General features: G+C 37.5%; 1 protein-coding gene across 5 annotated transcripts in view; it reads right to left on the bottom strand.

The window, feature by feature from the left end:
- RAPGEF2 (Rap guanine nucleotide exchange factor 2) overlaps window positions 1-12,723 on the bottom strand; it is a 183,182-nt gene that overhangs the window by 109,419 nt on the left and 61,040 nt on the right. The window lies entirely within an intron of this gene.

Here is a 12,723-nt window from a genome sequence, read left to right as displayed (position 1 = left end):
GCAGCATGTTTTTTATGTGATGAAACAAGATTTTAAAAGCACCTGCATTGGCAGGGTCCTCAAAACAGGAATGCCATTTCCTTGACACTCACTGTATTGTGCTTTCTAAAGGAAAAGGTGAAGTTAGAAAGAGAAAGGGAGCTGGCCTAAAACAGCCAAAGAGCAAAACGGCGAACTCTAAAATTCAGAAAGTTACTCTATTCCCATTTTACTCTGTGCAATACAACCACGAGTTAAGGGACAAACATCAGAAAGATGGAGAATTAACAGAGGAAATTGAGGACATCGTCTATGTCCAAAAACCCTGGAACTAACAAAGAGGACGCAGCCAACATTTCTTTTTCTATCAGTCTATGACCAAGCTGGCAAAACAAGTACGGCATTTAAGGCTGTGCGGTGCAGCAGTTTGTACCATATCAATGTATTTGCTCTAAAAAGAAGCAAGCAGAGTAAATAGAAACAACAATAAATTTTAAAAGCACCTCAGACAGCGTATTACTCTTACTACTGATTTAACAACATGAATGAACTTGGGTTCAGCAAACAAGTCTTCAAAGTTTTTGTGTTTTTACTGATCTAGAAGTTTACATCAGTAGCTTCTGGCAAGTGAAGCTACACCAGTGCTCCTCTACAGACCTTGTGTATGCACATGCCCCACCTGTACTTCCCTAGAAATGCAACCATACATTCCACCCTGGGTTTGTCCACGGGAAAGCTTCAGTAAAAAGTTGCAGGGCTTTTTACTTGTTTGATACATGAGTTTATCAAACATTAAGTCTGTAAGCAGTTCTACAGGCCAGTCAAAAGTAAATTGGCAAAACACCTCCGCTGAGAACAAGTACCATAGCAAATCATAGAAGATAACAGCCTCTAATGTACCTTGTTCACAGATGACTTCACAGCTCACAGTCAAGAAGCTAATTTAAGAAGAAAAATAGGCACAAAAGCTCTCTGGAAGGCAATGTGTTTTGTTGCTGAATTTACACAAAAGCTTACTGCATAAAAAGATGCAGTACCTAGACTGAAAACACCTGCAGCTGACAAGGGCAGAAACTCATCTAGGTTAAAGAGAGGAAAGTCTTCTCCGGGGAGTGAACACTTACTATCTTCAAAATGCAGACTTCAGGAAATACTACTTTATACTGATGGACAATAGGAAATTAAGCACTCACATGTCATCACAGTTAAGACAACGAACAGTTTTGATTTAGAGAATTGAAGTGTTTCAGCCTGACTTCTTAGAAACGTGCTTCTCATGCTTGTTTCTCATACGGATCTATACTGCCCTCAAACTTGTTACTCCAGAAAAATCACCATTGCACATAGATACAGAGAGCCAGATTAATGCAGAGAAAAGCAGCACTTTAAAAGACAACATAGCTCTTAAAAGCATAAACAAACACCTCAGTAAAATCACACATCCATATGCACACTGCGTCATACCCCCCTCCCCCCCCCCCCCCCCCCCCCCCCCCCCAAAAAAAAAGTCCTAAACTGACACACATATAACCAGCACTGCTGCTGAACTTCAAGTCTGCTGGGTTGTTTCGTTGTTTGTTTTTTAACGGATGCCATTCTAAATACTAATAATCTGCACCAATCAGCATACTTGAAAGTTTCTAAAATAGTCATTTTCAGCAAAGGCTGCTAGACTGATTTGTTAAACTGGATTTCCCAAGTTCCTGGGAAGTAACTCTATTAGGATTTCAATGATAATTTTTCCACACATATTACAGTGCATTATATTATCACTTAAGTTGGTGAAAGTGTTTTGTGTGTTTTTTTCCTCCTTTTCCTGAAAATTATTTGACTAAGTATAAATGTGTAGTCTGACAAAAAAAGTAAACTCAGCTGGGGTCAGAGACTTTATGACCCTAAGGCAAAAAAATCTATTTGTTTATACTTTTACAGAAAGCCATTTCCAATAATTGAAACAAGAATAAAAGATGCCTTTAAACCAACAGTCAAATATTTCAAATTGTGCAAAACCTTGTAATACACAAGCTTTTCTTTTTCCTTCAAAGGCCAGTGATCGATTTAAATCCCTCTGCCAAACCATCTATTCATAAGGGGCTTTAGCTATCTTTTCTCATTGGGCATCTTTAACTCCAATGAGAATGACAGGCACTGGTTTTCACAAGCATCAGTCAATATGTTCAATATCCAAATCCATCCTTATGCTTCTTTTGAGTCTAACTTCCAGTTATTTAACAAATAGCTATAATGAGTATACATTTAACTGCAGTGGTTTAAGTTTTTCTTACTGGATTGGACAGAGCATGACTTTTCACTCAGTTAATCGTTCAACTCTTTCTTTTTTTTTTGTGCCAATTCACAGGTTTATGCATTGCACTTCCCCTGAAAGGAGCAGTTGTTGCTCCTTCTCATTCATCTGTCACAAGCACCATACTTTGTCCACTTTATATATAATCAAAAAAAGCATACGTTTACTTGACAGATGAGAGTGATGATACTATCTCCTCAAGTTTGATTTTGATTACCTGATTGGTTTTGTTTTCCTTTTGCTTTATGTGCACTTTGATAGCCACTTTTATACTCATATTTGTGAATCTCCAAGCTCTCCTAAGGTACCTGCATCATGTTATGCAAAACAAAACAATTCCACTGTGTTAAACCCTAATTATCTGAACAAACATGTACACACATCTTTAATATTGGTGCACCATAATTGTGGAAGCTTACTACAGAAGATAAATGCATTCGGGATACCTTCCTCAAAAGATACTGTGTGTTCTTATAAGCTTTCAGTGCCAGCCAACAAAACATCATAAATATCTCCAAGACAGTCTTCAAGAACAAGAACACTGATGTATTTTCATTCTCTTCATCGTTACAGTTACTAATGTCTTAATATAGTCTTGAACAAAACATTTAAGAAAACACACATGCCGAAAACACATTCTTTTCCCCAGAACACACATTTCCCTCCAAATTAAGGCACAGACAAATGCAAGACTGATCTACTCCTTTTATATGAAAATATATTTAACTCCTGTGCTCCTCAACACTTGCTGCACTTCACTTGTTTTGAATTAAACCTTAACAAAGCTATTTTGGCAGCCAGCTGTTTTGCTAGAAAGTGCTGTTACACAACCCACGTACAATCTTTTCATTTTAAGGATCCTGTGCTTTTCACTACACTATGCAAACATGAAGTGGCTTTCCATTGAGTTTCCACATTTCTGTGCTGTGCTTGACATTCGTCAACAATAACACATCCTACATTCCTCAGGACTTTTATGCCTACAAGGAACTACACAAGAAACTGCAGAGGAGCTACAGTATTGATATACAAAAGCACTTTTTCAAGCCACAGGACGACTCATGCGGATACCATTTTAGCAGATGCAGAACACTTATTTAAAGGCTCTCTCTGCAAACACATTTTACATTTTGTTTTTAAACAAAAGAATAATAATTCTAGAGAAGAAACCTAAGCCTAATTACTGAGCTTTCTTTAACTGATAGAATACTGCCTACCAATGATAGTACACAGAGAAACTGTTTGTCTTCCTGAAGATAGCATCAAAGGGTTGGCAACAAACTATGGTTAAAAGGATTTTGTAGAAAGGACATCTCTGACTGTGTTTGCACGAGTGTGTTAACGGCACTTAGGCACTTCATCCAGCATTGCCCAAAGCAGATCTTTTCAACACTGAGTTTTCTAAAGGTGCCAGTGCTAGCCAACACAACCACCTTTGGTGACACAGCAGCAGTCTGGCACTACAAGACTAGAAGTGCAGTGGAAGATCTACTCCAGCCTGAAAGCAAAGCCCTCCCAACCTGGACAGGCAGGACTTCCACGTAGCTTGGAGTCCCTCCCTCCCTCCCCGCTAGTGAGCGGAAACACCTGAAATCAGGACAGTTATTGGCACATACTGTACATTTCCCAGCAGGTATTCACTGATCTTCTTTTGCAGGCAAGAAATGGCTTCACTTGTTGGCCTTAAACAATGGCATACATTGCTTCAAATATGTACGACTGTGGGGATTTCTTCCTTTTGTTCTAGATTTGGTTGTATTTTTTTGGTGGTTTTTTGTTTGGTTGGTTTTTTTTGTGTGTGGTTTCTCATTTTTCCTTCCAGCTCATCTACTGTTCTGGGTATTCATCTGGATGAAACTCAGAACTGTTCAAGTTACAGCACCTACCAAATGGAGCACAGCTATCCACCTCCCCAAGTTACAGAAAACAAGATTTGTTACTAAGAAAGATGGCACAGGCAGTTTATCCTGCTCAGAATCAGAACTAAATCAACCCAAAAAGTCTAATCTTAAGAGGCAGTTGGAGAAAATTAACACACGTAGTCATTCTGTCCTAGCTATGTCAAAGCCAACAAGAACCCAGTTCAACCTTGGGGATTCCCATCCAAGCTTTACAGAACCAGCAGGGCTATAGGCAGGATACCAGTCACTCTACAATTACAGTTGTGTTACCACACTAGGATTACGTTACTGCTCATGGGTCTACATCCTTTAAGAGCACTCAGCTGCAGTGCAGAGGAAAATCTGAAACTCAAGAACAAGAAATGGTCTTTAGCGGAAGACAGGATTTTTATTCCATGAAGACAACAAAAGGACTCAGGTACCCCAATTTAATGGTCCTGAAATTTGCACCTGAAAGTGGTGCAAAACAAGGCCAATGCCAAAATAGTTACTGCTATGCAGACTTTTTTTTTTCATAATCTACATTTAAATCAGCTGTATAAAACCCAAATAAAGCTACTTTAAACCTTGACTCTAATATTACAGCACTTGAGGGCAGGGGATTTCCTGGAGAATCTGTATTTAATTTTCCGGAATGAAGAAGAGCATGACTTACGTGAATTCAGGAACGAGAAAAGGAAATCCAGAGACTGGATTGTAATACCTTCCCCTTAAATTTTCCTCCCTAGCTTCCTTGACGTAGTCCTTTTTACACAGCTACAACCTGCAGCCAGACAACATACTTCTCAACTTCAAAACTGACAGGAAAAAAAGCTGAAGACAGAACTTCGGAAAGTAAATTCATAGTTGTCACTCAAACCGTCCAGTCTGGAAACTTCATGTTTCCAAAACATTAAAAAAATGCACAAGTAGTAACTTGTTTCAATACACGTTCCCCACATGTACCGATTCTGAAGGGCATTATTATACAGTAGCAGAGTTCTTCCAATTTTAGGTTTTGGATTTCCTGATCAAATAAGGTAGTGAAAAAACTTCCAAAATGCTCAGAAACAATGAAGATTTAACTCAACCTACTGAAAGACCCAATAAATCCCAATCTCCACGCTGTCTCTAGTAAATCCTCCCCTATGCTACACCTAACAAGTCCTGATGCATGACTTTTCTTTAAGAAGTCTTTAGAAATAGCTATACGTTAGGGCCATTGCAATCCCTTTAATTCTCTCTCCTCCTCAAATTGGGATGTTGCACTCCAAAATCTCTGGAACAACAAATCATGCTCAGCACATGACTACTTGAGTGCATGTGGTTTCACTGGGACATGCTTTATTTCTGTCAAATGAGACTTCACTTCAGTAGCAATGTTCAGCATCTGGACTTGAAAGCATATGCTAAACAGAAGTCTTTGCTGCCTCAACCACTTTCTCATCATATTTCTCAGCTGACCCATTTAAAACAGCAAAGAAGTTAAGGAGTACACAGGACTCAATGGAAGCAAGTACGGAAACTGATTGCATGTAACTACGGCTGAGCTCTAACAACAGAAGCGTCATTCTCCCTTCAACACTGGATATTCAGTCCAGTGCTCAGCAACACCACTAAATCAAACATCAACACCCAACGAAGCTACCTTCCGGTTCAGAGGTACGATCCTGTATTTTCCAAGCTACTTCACAAAAAACATCGAGAAATTGGCAAGTACATTTTCTTGGTTGTGGAAGATCTACTTTGTTGGTTTTTTTGTGGATCATTGCATTTTCAACTACTAAACAATTCAAGATTTGTTTAAACTGTATATAGTACTGCTCTTACAGCTATAACTTTTGTAGTTATTTTGATGAAAGGAATTATATCTCAAACCAAGATGTACCTAGCAGATTACACTTTTATGAACTCATACTCAATACGAGTTGAATAAATTTCAGAGCGCAAGCACAGAGTAACTCAGAACAGACACTGTTCGTACTCCCAGGTCTCCACTTGAGGAACAAAGGAAATTTGACATGTCAGAACTGGGACCTCCTTCAGGCATTTAATGCTACACAAGAAGAAATTAGAAGGAACATTGCTCTGCAGGCTTATGTTCCATAGGATATTGTTTCAGCAGATTAATCTGTCTGTTTCTCTTTGCTCATTTGAACTATCCTCTGTATGCTGAGAGCTATACATAGTGTAGCATTTGTTTAATTGAATAACCATTGCCACAATTAGACTTTCAGCCCTGAAGTGGCTTGGTATGTTAAACATGTCTTCCAGTTAAACAGTTCTCTCAGGTAGACATCTCTTTGCCCAAAGAGCCTACCCACTAGCACTCTGTCATTGCAATACTCAGAATAATCAAAAAAATCATTTACTCATCGTCAGAATCGTCCATAATCTTACTTAGTTAGTTATGCAGATACCTAGTATCTGCAACAGCGTTTTAAATATGCTTCGTGACATTAAGAAGAATATCCCAAACACAGAAATAAAACATGTTGGATACTGAATATGTCTGCCACATAAAATTTCCATTTTTTTTAAAATATGGAACACATTCAAGCTATGTTTATTCTTACTCCATATCTTCACTCTAAATAAATGAAAGTCAAACTATATCCAGTCATAAAACTGTTAACTCAAATTAGAGCTTCTAATTTTCATTAAATGAGTGTCTTAGCATGCATATTTCAACTTATGTCTGTGGTTATCTTTTATTAATGGACATTAGATGAAAACTGGTGTCTTGTCTCCTGGTAGCAAGACTGGGAAACAAAGAATAAATGAAGCATTCAGTCCCGGAAACAATTCCTCAGTGTATATGGAAGCATATCATGAGGAGCATGGTTTTCTTCAGAGTATTTCATTTGTTTGTAATCTCTTCCATTTTAAAATAGAATATCAGTAAAAATCAAACAGAAAATTCAATCAAATCAGATTATTGAAATTTCGTTAGCAAGTACCAGTCTGTTAGACTTAGCTGATTAAATAGATGATTATTAAATACATACTGCAACTGTATATGTTTAAATATATTTAATCTAGCTGGTCTATTGTCATTGAAATCTTGGTGTCATACTCGGACAGTGAATTACTGCTCCTTGATATCAGAGAGGAGAAATTCAGTCCAAAGAAAATAGAGTCTCCTAAATCATAAGGAAAAGGATGACAGTTGTAGTAAAATAGTATGATCTTGCAACCAAAATATTCTGTGGTCATTCTAGCCAGACAACTCTGCTACTAAATTTTATTCCTTTACAATATTTCTCCAAAAATCAAGGCTGTTATTCTCAAAATTACAGCAATGATAAAAACTTGATAGCCTTTAGTAAAACATATACCATGAGGAAGCTGCAAATTAAAATCCCTTCAAAAACTTCATTTTAGTCTTAAAGTCTCAAAATCAGGTCAAACAATAACACAAATTTGGAACTGACTATGCAAAGCCAACAGACTGTAACATCGATCACTGACACTATTAAGAAGCCTTGATTCCTGTGTCTGCTTACAGAGACCTAACTGCCAAGTCCTTGAATTTATTTGTTTTAATGATATACATTGCCTAAGATATTCCCCATGGAAAACATATCCACAAGAAGATGTGTAAATTCAGGATCCTGATTTACTGCAGTGCAGAACTGGCAGTATCCCAACACTACTTGGGCAACCGCCCAACTATAAGCAGGTATAATGCACCTTTAGGAATACTTTAAGCGGTAGGGGGAAAAAAAGAAAAAAATAGACCAGCCATGCTATAGCAGTTCTTTGCATTATTAAATTACTGTATGACTTCCACAGAAATCTACGGATGCATAAGCAGAATTAATATATATTGCCTGAAGATGTCTACCTGAAAATTAGGATGCGGATACAGAGAGATTCCTCAAACAGATGTATTCTGAATTTACTGTTCATTCAAAGCATTTTAAATCATTTTCAAAATGTCTCATATTCCTAAGAGGATCAAGGAAGATATCTTTTGTAGGGATTTTCTGAAGTCAATAACATTCAGGAAAAAAAAGCAGTAACTGCAGAAATGTGACCTAAGCCTCTAAAAACAGGTACATCCTGTTCAAAATCAAAAATTCTGGTTTCATGTAAAGCATTAAGAATACAAGAGAATAAATATTACTGATCACCAAGAATATCACTAATGTAAATGTCAGCTTGATCCTTACATACTCCTCTCAGTAATTTCTGGAATGATGTAGGCTTTAAGCTTAATAATTAAAAAATATAACTGTATATATAGAGATCATATCTATACAGAATAACTTGTCTTTAAGATACCACCATTATAAACCTTCGTGAACACATTCAGAACATACAAGCACACCTCCCTAACACAAGTGTCAGAAAACAATTTCAGTGAGGCGGGCTCTGCAGAGCTGTTCTGCTTAAAGATCCTGCACCAATAGCTAACCAGCAACCTTTTAGCTCACCTTTCTTACGCTTCATTGCACAATTAAGTAAGTCTATGCATAATTGAAGAGCCACTTTGTGGGGTTTTTTGGTTGGTTGGTTTTTTGCTGCTTCTATCCTTTTGAAAGTCTTCGGGCAATATTCTAGTGTGAGAGATCCAAGAATTTGCTCAACATCACTCTTATTGTAGGACTTCAAAAATCAACTCTCAGGTTCCCATTCTTAAAGAATCCAACAGATCCATTTCTCACCTGACCGTCTCTCACAGAGCAGCTGTGTGTTAATGACATAGACCTACAGCTGCAAACAAAACTCTGTTTTAGCAGTCTGGCTAAGACACACCGGGACGCTTTACAAACTACATCCAGAATCCTTCCTCAGCTGTGTGCGCAATGCACGACCAAAGGGCAGATCTCAGCCCATCTCCTTTCCAGAAGAGCAGCCTGCTGAGCATGTCCCCAGCAGTCTCTGCTCTGCAGCCACCTTCCCAGCTCCTGAGGGCAACCATCTAACACGATCTGCCCCAAAACTACACAAAGCTAGTGCCGTCCAGTATTCTTAAAATGTTCTTCTCCACCTAAATAAAAAGATGTCAGCATTTATATTTAAGAAAACTAAGTATTTTAGCAGCAACTAAAAATATCATTCTCCTTTATTGCCTTTCCAGATTTAAATCACCTCCGGCTTTGCTGACCGGGCCAAGCCAGTGCTGGAGACCTCCTCACAGCGAGCCCAAACCAAGGATTTAGGGGCTGGAGATTTGCTGCAGTGATGTAACTCGAAAATGATATACCTCAGAAAACTTGGCTAAGACTGGATACTGATAATACAGCAACTAGACCTGAAAATATCCAAAAAGAATTTGAAGTTAGCCTTTTCATAGCCTTCTCCGCTTCTCATACCCTTCCCCCCAGCAATGATTTTTAAACTTTATTATTATAGATTAAGACTGTGTTTATCAACTAAAATATTCTAACAACTTGCAGCCTCACCATAAGCACTGCAGTCTTGGCATGAGTGGATGTTTTTCATGTCAGTACACGATTGTTTGACAACAAGAGAATAAGGAAAGCAGCAAGAAAAAAAATATAATTGTGTAAAACCACCTACTAGCAAACTCAGCCAACCTAATCAGAAATTTAGAAACACTGAGACTGTCGTTTCTTATCTTAGTTGTGGATATTCTCTGTAGTAATAACTCAGTTTTATGCTAACATTTTCCTTCTCCCACCTCCAGCTTGTATGTACACATTCTACTTTTGTTTCACAATACAGACCACTGGGAAAAAAAAAATTAAGACAGAAGGTTGCACAACTGAGTAACATGAGAGTACACAAAAACATTGGTGTTAAATGGGAGATGCTTCCAACCACAGACCTTAACATTAAAATTCAAGATGCACAGGAGACAAATACAGTTCCTTTAATACTTGTCGTTTTCTAACTATCAACGCAATCAAAACAACTGGCATATTACTAAACTGCTACAGACTGAGAAATTTGTTACTGATACCAGCTTAAATCCAGACTAAGCATCTCACAATCTCGTCAGGAGGGACACATGGTAGGTAGAAGCTTATCCCTATCAGGCTGAAAATTTCTCTAAAAAATAAAACACTTCCCAACAACCTGGGTTGAGTTTTTGTTTGTTTGCTTGTTTTTAAAACAACATAAACAGCAGCTGAGTGAGCTCCAGGCTCAACTGCACAGAAGCCAAAGAGAAGACGAGCACAAAAACATGCTGTGCTGTGGCATGGCAATTCCAAAACACTGAGGGTGTTATCATTGAGTGACTTCGGAAAGCAGGTCATCAAAACAAATATTTTCTGCCAGTCAGATATCTGTAGTGAGGAAAACGGAGAAGCTTAAAGATATACAAGACTTCCTTACACAAAGAGTAAGCCAAAGAGCACCGAGATGCACTGATCTAGATACCAAGGAACATCTCTGCTAAGGCATTCCCACAGTCAGCCCAATCCTCCTATACCACATACGAGAAAATTTTTGCACAATATTAAAACACAGCTTTAGATAGGGCAATGACTTTGTTCCATCTAAAACAGAAGATGACAAGTTCTGTTTCAAATGGTCATGCTTTTTAATTACAGCAACAGTAAAAATCGCAGGAAGAGAACCCAGATGTGTACTGGGGATGCCTCACACAGGACTTGGGAGGCTCGAGCAAATGAGACACTTTCAAATACATACAGAAATACTGAACAGCATGGCTGAAAACCAAATCCAGCCACTGTATGACTAATGAGGGAGGAAAAAGAAAAAAAAAAAATCAAAAGCTTAGAAGTAAAATATTTATTGCCAAAGGTCCCTTTCTGCTACCATAGCAAACATTTAAATTTTGATCTGAAAAATTCTGTTCTACTCTCCAGAGGTACATGCACCATCTATCTACAAATCTCCTAAAACTTTGGTTTCCAAGAAAAATGTTAATTAGAAACTTACTTTTGGATATGACAGCTGTGACTATTACATGGTTATGAAAAAAACCATTTTTTTCTTTGAACTACCCACAAAATATGCATCAAGTGACCAAACTCAATATTTTTAAATAGTATTTTTAGGTAGATTTGAATAAATGAAGCAGGTAAAAAAAGCCAGGTATGCGTGTCAAGTAAAATCTCAATTCTGTAACTTTGCCTTGAAGGTTTTAAGCCCTTTTATCATTAACCTCCCATCAAATGAAAGTAGTAGGATGACTGGCAAATGAAGAATAACTCGAGCTGAACTGCCACTCTTAATAACCCAGTTTCCATTTAAACAGGGATATGGCCGTAGGGTTTGAGAATTTGTCACTACCATGCACACCCGCTGATAGTAAAGTAAATGCAGATAAGCCAATTTTAAACAACGTGCTCCATTTTATCCCTTTGGCCAATAAAAAAGGATCTACAGAGACACTTAGAACATTAACAACTTCTTTAAAAACAGAAAATAAAAAGTTGTCTGTGTTTATACCGAATGCAGACTATTATTTTCAGCATTGCCTATATGCAACAGAAATTTACCATTTTTATAAATACAGCTGACAACGCATATAGAAACAAAATTTTAACAGTGAATGAAATTTGATAAAATAAACAGCATCTACAGATAAGAATTTAGCTTATTCTCACTAAGACATTAAGCTGTGCCTCAGGGAGGTCACACACACAGGTCAATCAACAGCTCCAACAGTTGCAGCTATTTTAATAGATTTTTCTAATGAACGCAGAAGATTAGCACCCAATTTCAAATTTCCATGCAAATCATATCATTGCTGGGAAAAAAGCTGACTTAGACTTCCCATTTAAACTGAAAAACAAACAAAAAAGCCCTTAGCCTCCATGAAAGAAAGAAGAACTTTGAGTGAAGAATTCTGACACGTTCAATGCAAGCGACCAGGTTGTGTGCTCCAAGTTCATTTCCTAAATCTTATAACCAAGCGCATTGATTCTAACCTTTATCATATTGCTTATCCCCTGCAGTAGTCTAAGAGTTTTTCATAACATGTACTTTATAAATTTGGAGTTCTGCCTAGAAGAATGCCATTCCCTGTATGTACGTTGAATTTATGCAGCACAAAAAGGTATCTCTCCAGGTTTATTGTGCTAAAAATAGAATGTTGAAATTAGATTTTGGGGTCGAGGGATTCTCTGTCCACACAGATCTCAAATCGCCCATTAAAATAAAATATAAACCTACAACTCAGATTGACATAATATACACTCATGACTTCAAAACTTTGATCTAATATTTAATAGGCTGAACCCAAAAGATAACACTGAATGATTTTATCAATTTTTTTCAGAGATGTGAAATGCTAGAGCAAGTGCATTTTGCATTAGCATCTATATGTAGAAACTGCCAAACTGCCTATTAAATCTACCGAATAAATCAAGGAGAAAAAAAATGTCAAGAAGTGAGTAAATAGGAATGACAGGCAAACAACCAAGGTGAAGATGAAGTCACACGAAAGGAGTGACAAAGTGAATCAATGCAAAGGATTGGCAAAAAGCACTTCATGTTAACCCTGATTTCACAATTTTCTGTTTGCAGATTTTATTTTCTTAGACATGTATTCCCTGATAACTTTCCCTGCTTTGCTTTTATGTGTAAGTAGTAGCCTTGATTAATTCAGCATAT

The sequence above is a fragment of the Anser cygnoides genome, chromosome 4 (genome assembly GCF_040182565.1).
Source record: "Anser cygnoides isolate HZ-2024a breed goose chromosome 4, Taihu_goose_T2T_genome, whole genome shotgun sequence".
Taxonomy (NCBI): domain Eukaryota; kingdom Metazoa; phylum Chordata; class Aves; order Anseriformes; family Anatidae; genus Anser; species Anser cygnoides.
Note: the sequence above shows the minus strand (reverse complement) of the source record. Positions and strands in the feature narration are given on the sequence as shown.